This window comes from Gigantopelta aegis, chromosome 5, assembly GCF_016097555.1.
Source record: "Gigantopelta aegis isolate Gae_Host chromosome 5, Gae_host_genome, whole genome shotgun sequence".
NCBI lineage: Eukaryota > Metazoa > Mollusca > Gastropoda > Neomphalida > Peltospiridae > Gigantopelta > Gigantopelta aegis.
In genome coordinates, this window is record NC_054703.1 from 15,066,316 (window position 1) to 15,081,499 (window position 15,184).

At 37.2% G+C, this 15,184-nt stretch overlaps 1 protein-coding gene across 6 annotated transcripts in view; it reads right to left on the reverse strand.

Annotated features, from left to right (window-relative positions):
• Window positions 1-1,817, reverse strand: part of LOC121373299 (serine/arginine repetitive matrix protein 2-like) — a 59,062-nt gene extending 57,245 nt beyond the window's left edge. For 4 of the 6 annotated variants that reach the window (XM_041499853.1, XM_041499852.1, XM_041499851.1 and 1 more), the window contains exon 1: window positions 1,646-1,800. The gene's annotated coding sequence lies outside the window, so the exon portion shown is untranslated. Of the gene's footprint in view, window positions 1-1,028; window positions 1,080-1,645 lie in introns of those variants that run through there. The other 2 variants (XM_041499849.1, XM_041499850.1) reach the window with 2 other exon arrangements.
• Window positions 1,818-15,184: the final 13,367 nt, after the last annotated feature.

Genomic DNA, 15,184 nt, shown 5'->3' on the forward strand with positions numbered 1-15,184 from the left:
AAGATAACCAACCAATCGTGTTTCAATTTATAAAAAAGTATTCTACCAAGTTCATTGTGAACAGAATGAAAAGGTTTCTGGCGTTGTGGATTGGATTCAATAAACAATTAAAATGGCAGTTTAAAAAAAATAAAAAAATACAAGCGTGATTTGTTCAATTTAGGGGCGCGTTATTTAGCGCCCGTCAGATTGAGTTGAAGGGGGTTGACGGACATGATAGCTCTCGCGCCTGTCAAAAACGAATGTCTGTTTTAAAATTTCTTAAAGTCCGAACCAAATTGTTCACAACTACGACTCCTACCTTTAATTATCATTAGATTTCCCCCAAATGTTGTCGAGACACAAGTTGTGAAAAAAACCCCAACAACATTACAGTGACACTGTGACACAAATTCCACATATGAGACTGTAACGATGTCACCAGTATCGACTTCGTTGGAATCGCAATTTTGTGCCGTCTGCCATTTTGCTTTTTTATGGAATACTCTTCAAGAGGGGTGAAAGCCTCCAAAATATGTGACATAATTAATATAAAATCAATGTTCTCTACTGGTATCTTTAAACAAAACAAATTTAGAAAAATTAAGATAACGTCATCACGTTTGCTTTTATATCGTAACATGTTATGACGTTGTTGTTGAATATCCTTTCACCCCTCTTAGAGAGTAGGCCCTATTCCATAAAAAGTCAAAATGGCAGCCGGCACACAATTGCATGTGTTTTGCCCTATGCGATCTCAGCGAAGTCGATGTAGGTGACATAGTTATCATCTAGTATCTGGCTTCTGTGTACTTGTAATGGGTAGGAGAGTAGTTTATCGTTTATCGGACTTTAGCTACTTGACTGTTAATCTCGATTGAGATTCAAAACTTCTACTGGCGTCGTTTGAATCTCGACGGCGAGTAAATAAATCAGCACTGGAAATTTTACAGGACGGATTCTGACACTAATATCGAACGTTCGTAAAATTCCAAACACCTGTTGTCGGCAAATATATGTTCCTCCAACATGATCGTGTTTTTACATACCTGACAATGTCAAGACTAGTAAATTTCCAAGCTTTTAATCCTTCTGACATTCAAAGTGACTCAATTTTTTTTTTAAATAGCTGAATATCATCCTCTAGTCTGTTCTAAAGATTGTTATTATTATTGTGTACATTCCACCTTTATTGGCGGTCCATTTTTTCTAGTGAAATTGTATGTTTTGACTTGCATCTTATATGAGTCACTTTGCATTAATGCTAAACATTAAATAAATTTATATAAATAACTGGAAAAAAAAAAATATATATATATATATATATTATACTGTGTGTGCGTGTGTGTGTGTGTGTGTGTGTGTGTGCGTGTGCCTGTGCGCGCGCGCATAAATATGAACAAAGCTAAAAATGTGTTTTTCATGGGACAAAGAAATAGATATTATCAGACACCAATAATACAAATAAAAATATTAACATGTATAATACATGTATATATACATATTTTTTTTCCAGTTATTTATATATATGTATTTATAAACTACCCGGTAACTACAGGTGATCCGGAAGTGATCCAGAACTGGCACATCACCTGTACAAGAGTATAGTTGTTACCAATTTGGTTCGGACTTTAAACGATATTATACCATAAAGTGTCGAAATTACCATACTAAGGCTGTTTCCATCCTTCACATGCAGGTATGACAGAAGAACAAAACGAACCATCCATCAGTGAACCGGGAACATTGACAAACTTGTCAAAAATAGATTTTCACTTACCGGAACTGCCTTCTGACATGTTAGCCTAGCAGTAGCATAATGTTATTTAATGTTTGACGTCATTCGTGTCATACGTCATCAATAGGAAGGATTCGTAACTAAGCGCCCGGTAACTAGGCCTACTTGTCGAATCTTTTTGTTAGATTTCATTCGTCCTGAACCAACATAATGCCGACTACTTGTGGCATTGTCAGTTGTAATGCCCGCTATGGGAGAGACAAGGATTTGTTTTGTTTTTAATTTTTTGGGGGAGGGGGGGGGGGGGGGGGGGGGCTTCCTAGCATTATCACGCACCAGGGTGTAGAAACTAAAGAAAAAAGTGAAAGACGAAGGAGGCTTTGGCCCAAACTTTTCATTTGGGCTTAAGTTTCAGCTATAAACCGATCGGACCTAGGACATGTCCTATTGATTATCTTATAACAAAAACTGACAGTTCAAACCCAGTTTTTGATAAAATTGTGTGTGTGTTGTGCCGTTACAAATATGTACCCATCAGTTGTTCCATTTGACTGAAGAATGGAAATGCCATCACACACCTGTAAATATGTTTTATTAGGAAATTTATAATTAGCATCTGAATACCCTGGGAAAAAATACATTCAAAACAGATTCACTTGAAAAATAATTATCTCCAAAAAGAACTCTATATATTAACAAAAATAATCCTCCAAACATGTTTGCAGTTTATTACTAGTCACTGTTGAGAATATTGGTAATTTTCAGGCATTGATTAGTGAATAACCCTAGCTGCAGTGGTGAGCCCTGGGAGGGGCGAAACATGTTAATGAACTAGGTAATGGTGTAAGAAATATTGGTCGCCTGTGTTCTACCTAGTACTTGTGCGCAAAATTAAAAAAAAAAAATTGATTACCATATGAGTGGTATGTGCTGCCCAGTTTTGGAACAGTTTAAAAAAAAAAAAAAACCTGACTATGTCCTCCACCAAAAATGTACCTCTGTGTATTGTTCAATGCATCTTCATTTCGAACAATCAAAACCAATGTCCATCTACTTGAATAAAACAAACCAGTTATTTGGACAGGTGACAATATTGGTGGACAAGTATATTTCTAGATGTACTTGTCCTGTGGACTAGTAAAACATTGTGCTTATTTCTATCACTGGCATCAGAGACAGGGTAGCACATACCACATCCTTTGATATACCAGCCGTGGTGCACTGGCTGGAACACGGAATAGCCCAATGTGCCCACAGACAGGGATCGATCCCACACCAGACAAGCAGTTTACCACTGGACTACGTCCCAGACCCTATGCAACAAAGTAATGACACCTATATAGGTGCTGACAAAATAACTAATCACTAAAAAAGTGTTGTTAAATTATAATCATCATAACTGAATTTAACTTACAATATTGAGGCCTGTAATTTTTCCCTCCATTTTTTACAGGCCAAATCAGACCGATAGTGTACACGTTTCGCCCTCCCAGGGCTCATCAGTGCAGCTTGGGTTTCATATCAGTTAGTATTGATAAGAAAACTGCAGACGTGTTTTTTGGTGAGTTCTTTGGTGAGTTTGTCATAGTTCACACAGTTTTATAATTAAATTCAATGTTCATAAATCCATCACCAGTGATACTAAATACCTGTACAGTAGTTTGTATTTGAAAAGTTATTTTCTTTTAGTTTTATTAAAACATTTCACTTTCTTCACTGCCACTCCCTTCCTATAGCCAATACAATACCACTTTCCAGTGGGTGCTTTCTTTAATTTCATACAAATGGCTTGTGGGGACAGTCTCATGAATCGCATGCGATCATTGAATCATCGCAAATACAATATAGTGCTGGATCTTCATCAGATTTGTCAAGTGTAGCACCAGAATTGATGGATCAGTCGGCAGTTCTGGTACACAGTCTTTGAGCAAAGTACTCTGAGGATTTTTCATTTTCCACATTAAAACGTGTGTCAAGTGACTGGACAGCAGTTGATACTTTTTTCTTGCTCACCAGCTGGGTTTTTTTTAAAGTTCTAGATGTAGTGAAGTTAATGTTTTTAAGTGGTGCATAGTCAACAGAAGTTCGTGATGAAGGCAACATTCAGTAGGCTGGTTCCTGTTTCACAGTGCTGCTTTCCCTTAACCTTATACTGGCTTCAATATAAAATAACGTGGATGCCATATAAGAAAACGATTCGCCAAGTCCTGCTTTACAATTACAATGGGCACAAAGAACTTTACCAGCTTTATCGAAAATAATCCACGAATAAAGCGATGTGTTATTAAGCCGTTGTGAATGCATCACCCTTGCACGTATCACATGGACTGAATCATGGATGTAAACACCAACATTCCTCACCCAACCACACACAAAACGGTCATATGCATCCAAACTTTTATAATTCTGGAAGTCCTTCAGCGTATAAAAAGAGCTTGGCTAAAAATCAGGTAATTTATCAGATCTGCATACGTAAATGATGGATAGAAATGAGGGTCCTGAAGCCATTTTCCACCGGCGATTTTGTAGTGTACGAATCCTGCTTCCCAATATATGCAGTTTTTTCCATATCTGCTTTTTGCCGTCTTATCCAGTGTATCAAAACAATCCTGCATGTTATCAAAATAATGCAGTGTCTACTAACAGTAAAAAAAAAAAAATATTTAAAAGGACTTAAGATATAAATCTTAAACTGCGAAGCTCGTATTCGTATACAACAATGAAACGCTATTGTTTGCCCTCCACCATGGCCGGCCGCACAGAGGTATGGGTAATATTGCTATTTTTAGCACATCGCGGAACCCTCTATTGCTGAGTACTGGGGCAGAGTCGAGAAGACGTCATAACTAACTATTTACGATCTGCTTGCAAGTCATTTAATCCTTAAATGTGCATTATATTTCATTTATTTAATTATTGACTTGATTGTATATAACTATGTGAATTATATGTGTATGTTTTCAATAGCCACTGGCGTAGGAAACGGGGGGGGGGGCAAGAGGGGCATGTGCCCCCCCCCCCACTTTTCAGATCTTTTGCTTTACATTTGCGTTATAATAGTGTAAATATAAAAATGTGCCCTCCCCCCCCCCCCTTTTGGCACCTTCCTACGCTCGTGATATCCGATCTTTTAACCATGCTCAAGGGGGGGGGGTGGGGGGTGGGGGGGGGGGTGCTTAGTGTATAAGGGTCATTATACAGAAAGTGTCACTTTTCAAAATAAAATAATTAAAAAATATACATTTTTGTTGTTGAATTTTGGAAACTAGATGAACAAAAGAAACATAAAATTATATCTGGCCACGCAGAACTGTAATCGGTCTGCACGTGCAGCAGAACTCCCAAGTTGGAACTTTCTCAAGGAGTGAGATTTTGTTCGACATCGTAAGGGACCATCTCAAAATTCATATGATGCCAAAAAAGACGAAAAGACACCCCCCCCCCCCCCCCCAAAAAAAAAAAAAAGAGACTAAATAAGATTATGTTTTGGCATCATCATTTATTTCAGATGAAAACGTCACTACTTATACATTATGTATTTATATAGAAATGCAGAATACATGTATGGCATACTATTATCCTGTTCAATTATTTAGACCCAAAGTTTATTGCAAATGTTACATTTATTTCCTATTCGATATTTGTTTTCTTTGCATTTACATGAAAACAAACCCAAACCCCGACAGGTTTTATATACAAATCATCATATAAAATGCACGAAGTTGACTTAATTCCACTTTTTAAAAATCTCTGTGTGTTCGGAATGCACGTTATGTCTCCTATAAATAACTAAGGTCATTTGCATATCAAAAGCATCATTCTATAGTGCGTTTCAAACTAATGTTCGGTTCTATCGTCCTATCCGCACAAATCGTAGTATGACCTATATTTAAGAAAATATCTGTAAACATGAAGCAGGCACGGATTCAGGTGGGGAGTTCAAGTGACAAAACCTCAGTTTGAAAAAAAAATATGTATCAAATATTATAATTATATTGTGGAATACACAAGCGCGCGCGCTGAAGGGAGAGACATACATACAGAGAGAGAGAGAGAGAGAGAGAGAGAGAGAGAGAGAGAGAGAGAGAGAGAGAGAGAGAGAGAGAGAGAGAGAGGGAGGGAGAGAGAGACGTCATTTATGTAACGACGCACTCAACATATTTTAATCTATGGTTATAGGGAGAGAGAGAGAGAGAGAGAGAAGAATATGGTATGCATGCGATTGGTGGAGGTGTGACCCTCTGCACAACCCCAACCCCACTTAAGGCTTCTTTTGTATATGGAGCGGGACGTAGCTCAGAGGTAAAGCGTTCGCTCATGGTAGGTCGACTGATCGATCCCACATGGTGGACCCATTGGGTTGTGTCTAGTTCCAGCCTGTGCACCACAACTGATGTATAAAGGCTGTGGTATGTGCTATCCTGTCTATGGGATGATGCATATAAAACGTCCCTTATTGCTTATCAAAATTGCTTATCGGAAACAGTGGCCCATGTGGCGGTAGCGAGTTTCTTTCTCATTGTCATAATGCTCCTTAACCGTTTTGTCTGACGCCACATAAACGTATATCAAATGCGTTGAGTGTGTCGTTAAATAAACATTTCTCTCGTATGTATGCGTAGTCAATATGCATTTCTAGTCGATTAGTTTATAGGTTGTTAGGTTGTTTGATAGTGAATGATATGGAAATAAACTGTTTTTGGTGTTAAAGAGTTCATGCATACATTAAAGTATGCATGTGCAAGTTCTCTCCGCACCGTGGTCATTTTACCATCATTATGCCGAGCTATGTGCCCTTTGACTTGACTCCAGATCAGTTCTATCGGGTTGAGTTCAGAATGTCTTGGCGGCAGTCTTGGACACAAGTGCCCATGGCGTTCAGCAATATCATCAGTAACAAATTGCTGTGCACATTTTTTACTTTTCACAATTTCATAAAGAACTGGCTTTGTCATGTTACTCTCAAAAGGTATATTTTTGTTTCGTAGCCACGACTGAATTTCTTCCTTTTTAGCGTTTAGTACAAGACATCGTGTAATCTCAGTTAATTTGTTGTGGTAGCTTGCGTTATCCATGACGATAACAGAAGGTTCTGGTAGAGAAGGCATAAGTTGTTCTTCAAACCATTTGATGAAATTGTCATGATTCATCTCACCATGATAGTCTCCGTCTGTGTTTTTTAGCCTCAAAGATCAATTCACAGCCATCTATCAATCCATATTTATCACAGCCAGCATAACAAATAATAAGTCTTTTTCCCTTCGCAGTCACCGAACAGAGTTTAGGAACTCGATCAGCAGCGTCTGATTTCGGCAGGTGATTGGCGGTACTTGTGCCCGGGTGGATATCTGTCCAGTGGTGGGATGTTGTGTGGTTGACATTCACCCAGGTCTCATCTTGATACACTATTAAATACCCCTGTTCTCGTAAACTGGATATTTCATGGAGATAAGACAGTCTCCTGTCTGATATATTGGCGTCCTCAAAAATCACTTTTCCGGTTGTAGACATATGTTGGTATTTAAAATCGAGGTCATGGAGTGTTCTTCGTAAAGTTGATATGGATATGTTGATTCCACATTCCTCGCTTAAAGCCACGTTAATCTTATGTAATGTAGGTAATTCGCCCTCTCTATAAAATCTGTATACTCGTCGTCTAATAACATCTTTATCAAATAAATCGATGAGTTTTCGGTCGCGTTTTTTAACAGTGATTTCTGTGCTCGGATTCGTAGAGCTTAGATTTTTTCACAGTTCTTTTTACTGTTGAAACCAAAACTTACTGCAGCGGCTACTCGATCGACAATTCGATAAGAAGCATATCTAGGTCTACTGCGCTGATATTCATCTTCACAATAATCGAAAACGTTCTTAATACACGATTTTACATCAACTGAAATGTTTTTCGATTTACCCATATTTTTCCTCAAATAACAATAACAAGAATGTCGACTAATACATTTTCAGTGAATTTATATACCCTACCTAACTTGTATTTTACGTGGTTTACACATTGCTACAATAGCACGTGCAGTCACAGATCGAAATAATGATGTTATTGACCAAGCAATGCTATCGCATTTTGGACATTCAGGGCTGTGTCTGCGGGATGAAAAAGTGGTTGAACCCATACGAGTCCGAACAATAGCCCTTTGGTTTTTCGCATTACAAATGTAACACCCCACCCCCAAACCCCAGCCCCTAGCACCACCATAAATACTATATATATATATATATATATATATATATATATATATATATATATATATATATATATATATATATATATATACGTATGAGTTCCCAATTTAGAGGCAAATTAAATAACATTTTTATTATTATTTGATGTTGGTGGCCTTTGACATTTTATCCCCCCCCCCCGGTCTTCTGGGTCCGGCCCTGCATTAAATTTATTTATAAATTTGGAAAGCACATTCCTGCGGTGTGTGAGGTGATTTGTGTTTATTACTGTGCTACACCTCAGTTGTGTTAGGTTAGGTATGGTATGCTGATATATAATTGATATAATAAAATAAAAATACATAATACATTAGCTAAATTGATTAAATATAATGCACCTACAAGAAAGGGTTACATGTTCTGTTTGTTTACATCTATGTTTAACGGAAAGATTAGACAATGCTGTTACACACTGCAAAACAATAATAACCTTGATTTAGTGAAACAAGCAATAATGACCTTTACGTAGCCTCAGATCCCAATCTTTTGATATGCAAATGACCTTAGTTATTTATAGGAGAAATAACGTGCATTCCGAACAAACAGAGATTTTTAAAAAGTGGAATTAAGTCAATTTCGTGCATTTTATATGATGATTTGTATATAAAACCTGTCGGGGTTTGGGTTTGTTTTCATGTAAATGCAAAGAAAACAAATATCGAATAGGAAATAAATGTAACATTTGCAAAAAACTTTGGGTCTAAATAATTGATCAGGATAATAGTATAAAATGTTTCTATTTCATGTATTGGTTTTTTGTTTGCCTCATTTGTCATAAAGTTGTCCATTTTAACCCTAGAGCGCTGCCCGTATCAAATATGATACGCAAAACTATATATAAATTAGGTTAATTAAAAGTAAACATAAAACAAGGTTTGTTCATTTAGCATGAAACTATTCACAAAGGCCTGATGTGTCGTATTCGATACGGAACAGGCATGCCCTCTATCGTGTTTTTACAAAACTAGTGTCTACAGATAGCTGTAATGGTGGATGAAGACGTGCAAATTCGAACACAAATTTGATGAAGAAATGTTAGGCACAGATAAGTGGGACTGGTTAGTAAATGCTATGCATATTTGTATCGCGAGTTCTAATTGGCTGTCAGGGGAGGTGGTGTAATTGTCTGATTGGCTGGATGGTACCCGGCACACACACAGAACACAGAGTTCCTGTTCCTGAGGAATGCCGGCTTAGTTTTTCTGCTGTTCTTGGAAAACGATCATTTCTGAAGGTTTTTAATCTTGATGCCAACTTAAATTTCAAAGACGAAATGGCAAGTGCAAAATTATTAACCCCCCCCCCCCCCCCCCCCGACGAAACCATTTCGTCTTTTTTGGCATCATATGAATTTTGAGATGGTCCCTAAGCGCGCTGACAATTGGTCAAGGTTTGAGATTCTGACCAATAAACAACGTAGACACCTATTATATGATTTTAATGCCTTACGATGTTTAATCGGGCCGGACGGCAGTTGCAGGCTTGTTTGTCGGTCGTCGAGATCGAACGAACAACAAAAAATATATATGTATATATTATTTATTTTGCTATAATGCTTAAAATGCGTGAGAAAATCATATACCGGCGTGAGAGCGTGACACGACGTCCAAATGCGTCAGTCTCACGCCGAATGCGTGAGACTTGACAGCATTAGTCAAGTTAAAAGGAAAGAGTTAACTCTATTTAATAAACAAAAACGACTCTTCGTGGGTTCCACAGGGAACGCCTTTTTCATACTGTGAAATTTACTACATGTTATTTATTTCTCAGCCGATTGTTTTGTAAATTGAACACAAAAATAATATTTATTATTTATTTCCAAAACACGTTGACTTGTCTTCTTACGTCAAACCAAACTGAAAGTATATAAACAAAAAAAAATTGTAGAAGGATGGGACGGACTATAGTAAACTTAATGGTTTTAGGGTTTTGTAAAGTTTTGTATTTAGATACTTACTTGTCTGAACTTTATTTTTAATGGAAATCTTCAGTAGGCCTAACTGTGAAGAAAAACGTCACAAATGAGCGACAAGCAGACGACAAAAAATCGGATGCTATAGGCTAATTGCGCGAACCAAGCATAACGCAGTTAGGGACGTTGAAGATATACTCTTTTTATTCCAACAAAACATTTAATTTACCCAAAGTGCCATTATGCAACTATGATGCTGCACAAGTCCCTTTAATTTTCAAATCATCTTCAAAAATATGCAAAACGAGGAAAACGGCATCTTATTAAAACACATTGTCATTGGTGTTACTAATGGTCATTGGTGTTACTCAGTAGCCTACCTGGTAACACCAATGACAGGTGACACCAATGACAAATAAGTGCATAATTAATTCATGCTTTCTAAAGAAAGAGTTGAGAAAATTGAAAAAGTGCATGTTACAGCAGACATACGATGTCTATAATAACATACAAAATGTTTCTTAAAATTATTAACTATTACATAAATACGCTTGTAACACCAATGCCAGTGAATGAACCTACTTTTATATTTTGACAACACGTTCATGACATTTAAAGAAAACTATTCACAACTGTTCATATGTCTGCTGTTTTTGACAAATATGTTTGATGGCCGATATCTACTGTTGGAATGTTTCATCCAGAGAGCATTGAGGATTGTTTTTTTCCTCATAAGTATAGACAGTAACACCAATTACATAAAGCTCCAGGGACAAGCTTATATTGCCCACCATCTTTTGAATACAGAAGATATTTACAAGATTCCTTCTTTAGTCAGTAAAACCAATGACATTTTACACTAATCTCGAATCAAATCTCTATCAAAGCTGATTACCAGAGAGAAAACAAAAATGCTATGACAGGATGATACTATTAATAGTTCAAGTTCAAGATGTTTATTTGCTTTGAGTTTTACAACTCATCAGCTGAATACATAATATAAATAATACAACATAGGGCGCGAGAGGTCTAGGGCGTTCGGGAGCATGCTTCCCCGGAAACGTTTTAAATGTACATGATCAGACGTGCATTCTGGAGCTATATGTGATGGGTTTTTAATATTTTGTTTCAGGTATATTATTGAGGTCGTAGCGCATACATTTTTTGATAAGACTTCAAGAGCAGCAGTAAACTTTAACTACATTAAATGTGTGACACGTTGTGAAAACCTACCTGTGCTCGACTATGGGCCAGGTACGACTGAGCAGTGTCGCACTCATAGCATAGAGCGAGCGTACTCCTATATAACCATCGCTCAAAATATGGATACGATCATCACTGACAGATTTTGCAGTAGCAAGGGGCGAGACTAATATTTTGTTCTAAGACCAGCATATAAGTGAACAAAACTAGTTACACTGTGCAACAATACATTTCTATTTTGTACTTTAATACTCGTTAAATAATAATTGTAATCCATGTAAAATATAATTGTAATCCATAGTGGTTCATTTGCAACCCTGTATAGCTGTTTGGTAGTGCTTAATACAAATATGAATAAACGTTATCGAGATTAAGGCATATATATTTTTTTAAACCTCTAAATTCAGACAAAACTCAGCCTGCCCAACCCCCCTCCCCCCACGATCCCCACCCCGAAATATTGGAGCCCGTACGCCTGTGAGGGGCTGTATGATAAGTATAATGGTATCATTAACAGACAAGGATTCATATTTTGTGAAAACAAGAATCTAGAAAAATAACAATTGAATCACTAAAAAAAACCCCAAAAAACCCCAAAACATCAATGTGTTTAAATTTTGGCATTGGGCATAGCTTTCGTTTTTTATTTGGTGTATTGACGGCACCGGAATCGCTTCTGTGAATAATTTTTAAGTCATTTGCACTGGTACCAGTACCAATCACATGCCAGACACAGTTTGAGTTGAGAACGCATTCGACAGTGTCGTCTGTTAAATAAATTCATCTCTAAACAACATGCAATATAAAAAGCAATTCGCCGAACGCAACAAAGTCAATAATCATATATGACTGATATTTTATTATTTTTCGGGTAATCGTAGTTGATCAAGATATTTCGTAAACAAATTTATTTTATTGACCAGTTATAATCAATCTGATTAAAATTATCTCTACTGGTCTACCAGTAGATCTAACAGCATCGCCTTTTATAGTGTTATTCGGGAGCATACAAATTCTAAAAATATCGGGCGAGACTATTTATGCAATAGGCGAACTTATTGGTCGGGAAAAGTACAGTAATAAACAATGGATTGTATACTAGTATAAACAGATTTTATGGCTATACCATCACGGTTTATTATTTTTATTTTTTATTTTTTGTTGTTGTCTTAAAACGAATTTTATATTGAAATTAGTTTTCACCCGAATCATTTCGTATACCCTTGGCATAATCCCGAATGTTTTCAAATTCTTTTCAAATCACTGGCATGATTTTGAAAGTTAGGTTTTGATTGGTCGAATGAAAGGTCAACTGGACATGAGATCCAAAAGGGTGCTTTTAGAAATTCAAGATTTAAATAAAAACAGTGTAAAGAACTGTGCAAAAATACAAATATCACAGATAGATACTGGCTTTTACTCAAAATTTTATTTGTGCTGTATTGGCCATTCTCAAAGAGAATGTTACACCCGTGCACCACGGTGAGGTTACAGCACGCACATGGGTATACTCCAGGATGCTGGGCATAGTAGCAATAGATGTGACACTGACAAGCATATTGCAAATACCATATTGTATACTTTGTTACGAATTTGGACTGTAAATTGGATATATACGGTCCAGATTGTTAACATAGCTATGGCAGATTGATATCTCTTCCTAATGCAAACATCCTAACTAGGTGTGATACTGTCACCTGTTCCAACAGGCAAAGGACAAGTTTTGTTGTGTTTAACGACACCACTAGAGTACCTTGATTAATTAATCATCAGCAGAGGAAACCTGCTACACATTTTTTTGTAATGCAACAAGGGATCTTTTGTATGCACTTTCCAACAGACAGCAAAGCACATATCATGGTCCTTGAGCAGTTGTGGTGGACTTGTTGGAACGAGGAAAAACCCAGTCAGGAGAATGGAACTATCGAGGTTGTTTGATCCTGCGACGCAAGCACCTCAATCGACCACTCAACCGACTGAGCTAAATGCCATCCAACAGACGTAGGAACAACGTAGCGTATAACACTGACAATCTACCCTTAGTCCAGTTTGGTAAAATGTTTCCTTGGCTTAAAGACACTTACACCTGTTCAAGTGTTAGTATAGCAGAGATGACTAATGACAACCTCGATGTATTGTGTTATCCAGAAAGTTTGTGTTGCCTTCTACTACCGAGATTGCATTTTAACTAGATGTGCTCAGTAGTTTTAAGCAATTTGGTATTTAATAGCCATCACATATTAATGCCAGACCTTGTCAGAAATGTACATCCATGCGAGCATTTGGCAAGTGATGTTGAAGGAGTCTGCTCAATGCAAGACGTGCAAGTACTGTCGATGCGAGATAAGCTAATGTCTGTGGGGTTGTATATGTACAAAAGCTAATCCGAAGTCTTATCTGTGCACCGGTGACCTGAGCTCAAACTGCCTTAGACACCAGTGTATTAACTACTGACTACAAAACCGAGCAGCTTGCTGGGTAGTTTTCACGAGCAGTAGACTTTGCTGTGCCATTTTCCACATTTTCATATTAAAACTTATAAATTTCAAGCATTTGGAACAATAACAAATGTTACTAAAATATTCTTATGAAGCATTACCTATAACAGGAATGGCAGCCCTTGCACAATAAAGTTGTGTCAACTTTCAGTATGTTAAAACAGAAGTAATTCAGTTTTGTGATGTAGTGGTAGAAAATATCTACCCTCTCTCACTCTCTCTCTCTCTCTCTCTCTCTCTCTCTCTCTCTCTCTCTCTCTCTCTCGCTCTCGCTTTTTTGCATTAAAAGAAATACAGTAACTGAATAATTGACAAACTTATATATATATATATATATATATATATATATATATATATATATATATATATATATATATATTCGATACATTTAGTTATTTGGCTGCGACAGAGAGGAAAACTAATATATCACCTGTACCGTTGTATTATTCCATAACCAGACTTTAACTAGAGGAGGATACGTCCAGGTACAAGTATCACCTGTGTCGTTGTATTATTCCATAACAAGAGTTTAACTAGAGGATGATACGTCCAGGTACACGTATCGCCTGTACTGTTGTGTTATTCTATAACCAGACTTTAACTAGAGGAAGATACGTCCAGGTACACGTACCGCCTGTACCGTTGTATTATTCCATAACAAGACTTTAACTAGAGGATGACACGACCAGGTACACGTATCACCTGTACCGTTGTGTTATTCTATAACCAGGCTTTAACTAGAGGAGGATAAGTCCAGGTACACGTATCACCTGTATCGTTGTATTATTCCATAACCAGAGTTTAACTAGAGGAGGATACGTCCAGGTACACGTATCACCTGTACCGTTGTATTATTCCATAACCAGACTTTAACTAGAGGATGATACGTCCAATAACGCGTATCACCTGTACTGTTGTATTATTCCATAACCAGACTTCAACTACAGGATGATACGTTCAGGTACACGTATCACCTGTACCATTGTATTATTCCATAACCAGACTTTAACTACAGGATGATACGTCCAGGTACACGTATCACCTGTACCGTTGTATTATTCCATAACCAGACTTTAACTAGAGGAAGATACGTCCAGGTACACGTACCGCCTGTACCGTTGTATTATTCCATAACAAGACTTTAACTAGAGGATGACACGTCCAGGTACACGTATCACCTGTACTGTTGTATTATTCCATAACCACACTTTAACTAGAGGATGATACGTACAGATACACGTATCACCTGTACTGTTGTAATATTCCATAACTAGAGTTTAACTGGAGGATGATATGTCCAGGTACACGTGTCACCTGTACTGTTGTATTATTCCATAACCACACTTTAACTAGAGGATGATACGTCGAGGTACACGTACCGCCTGTACCGTTGTATTATTCCATAACAAGACTTTAACTAGAGGATGACACGTCCAGGTACACGTATCACCTGTACTGTTGTATTATTCCATAACCACACTTTAACTAGAGGATGATACGTACAGATACACGTATCACCTGTACTGTTGTAATATTCCATAACTAGACTTTAACTAAAGGAGGATACGTCCAAGTACACGTATCACCTGTACCGTTGTATTATTCCATAACCAG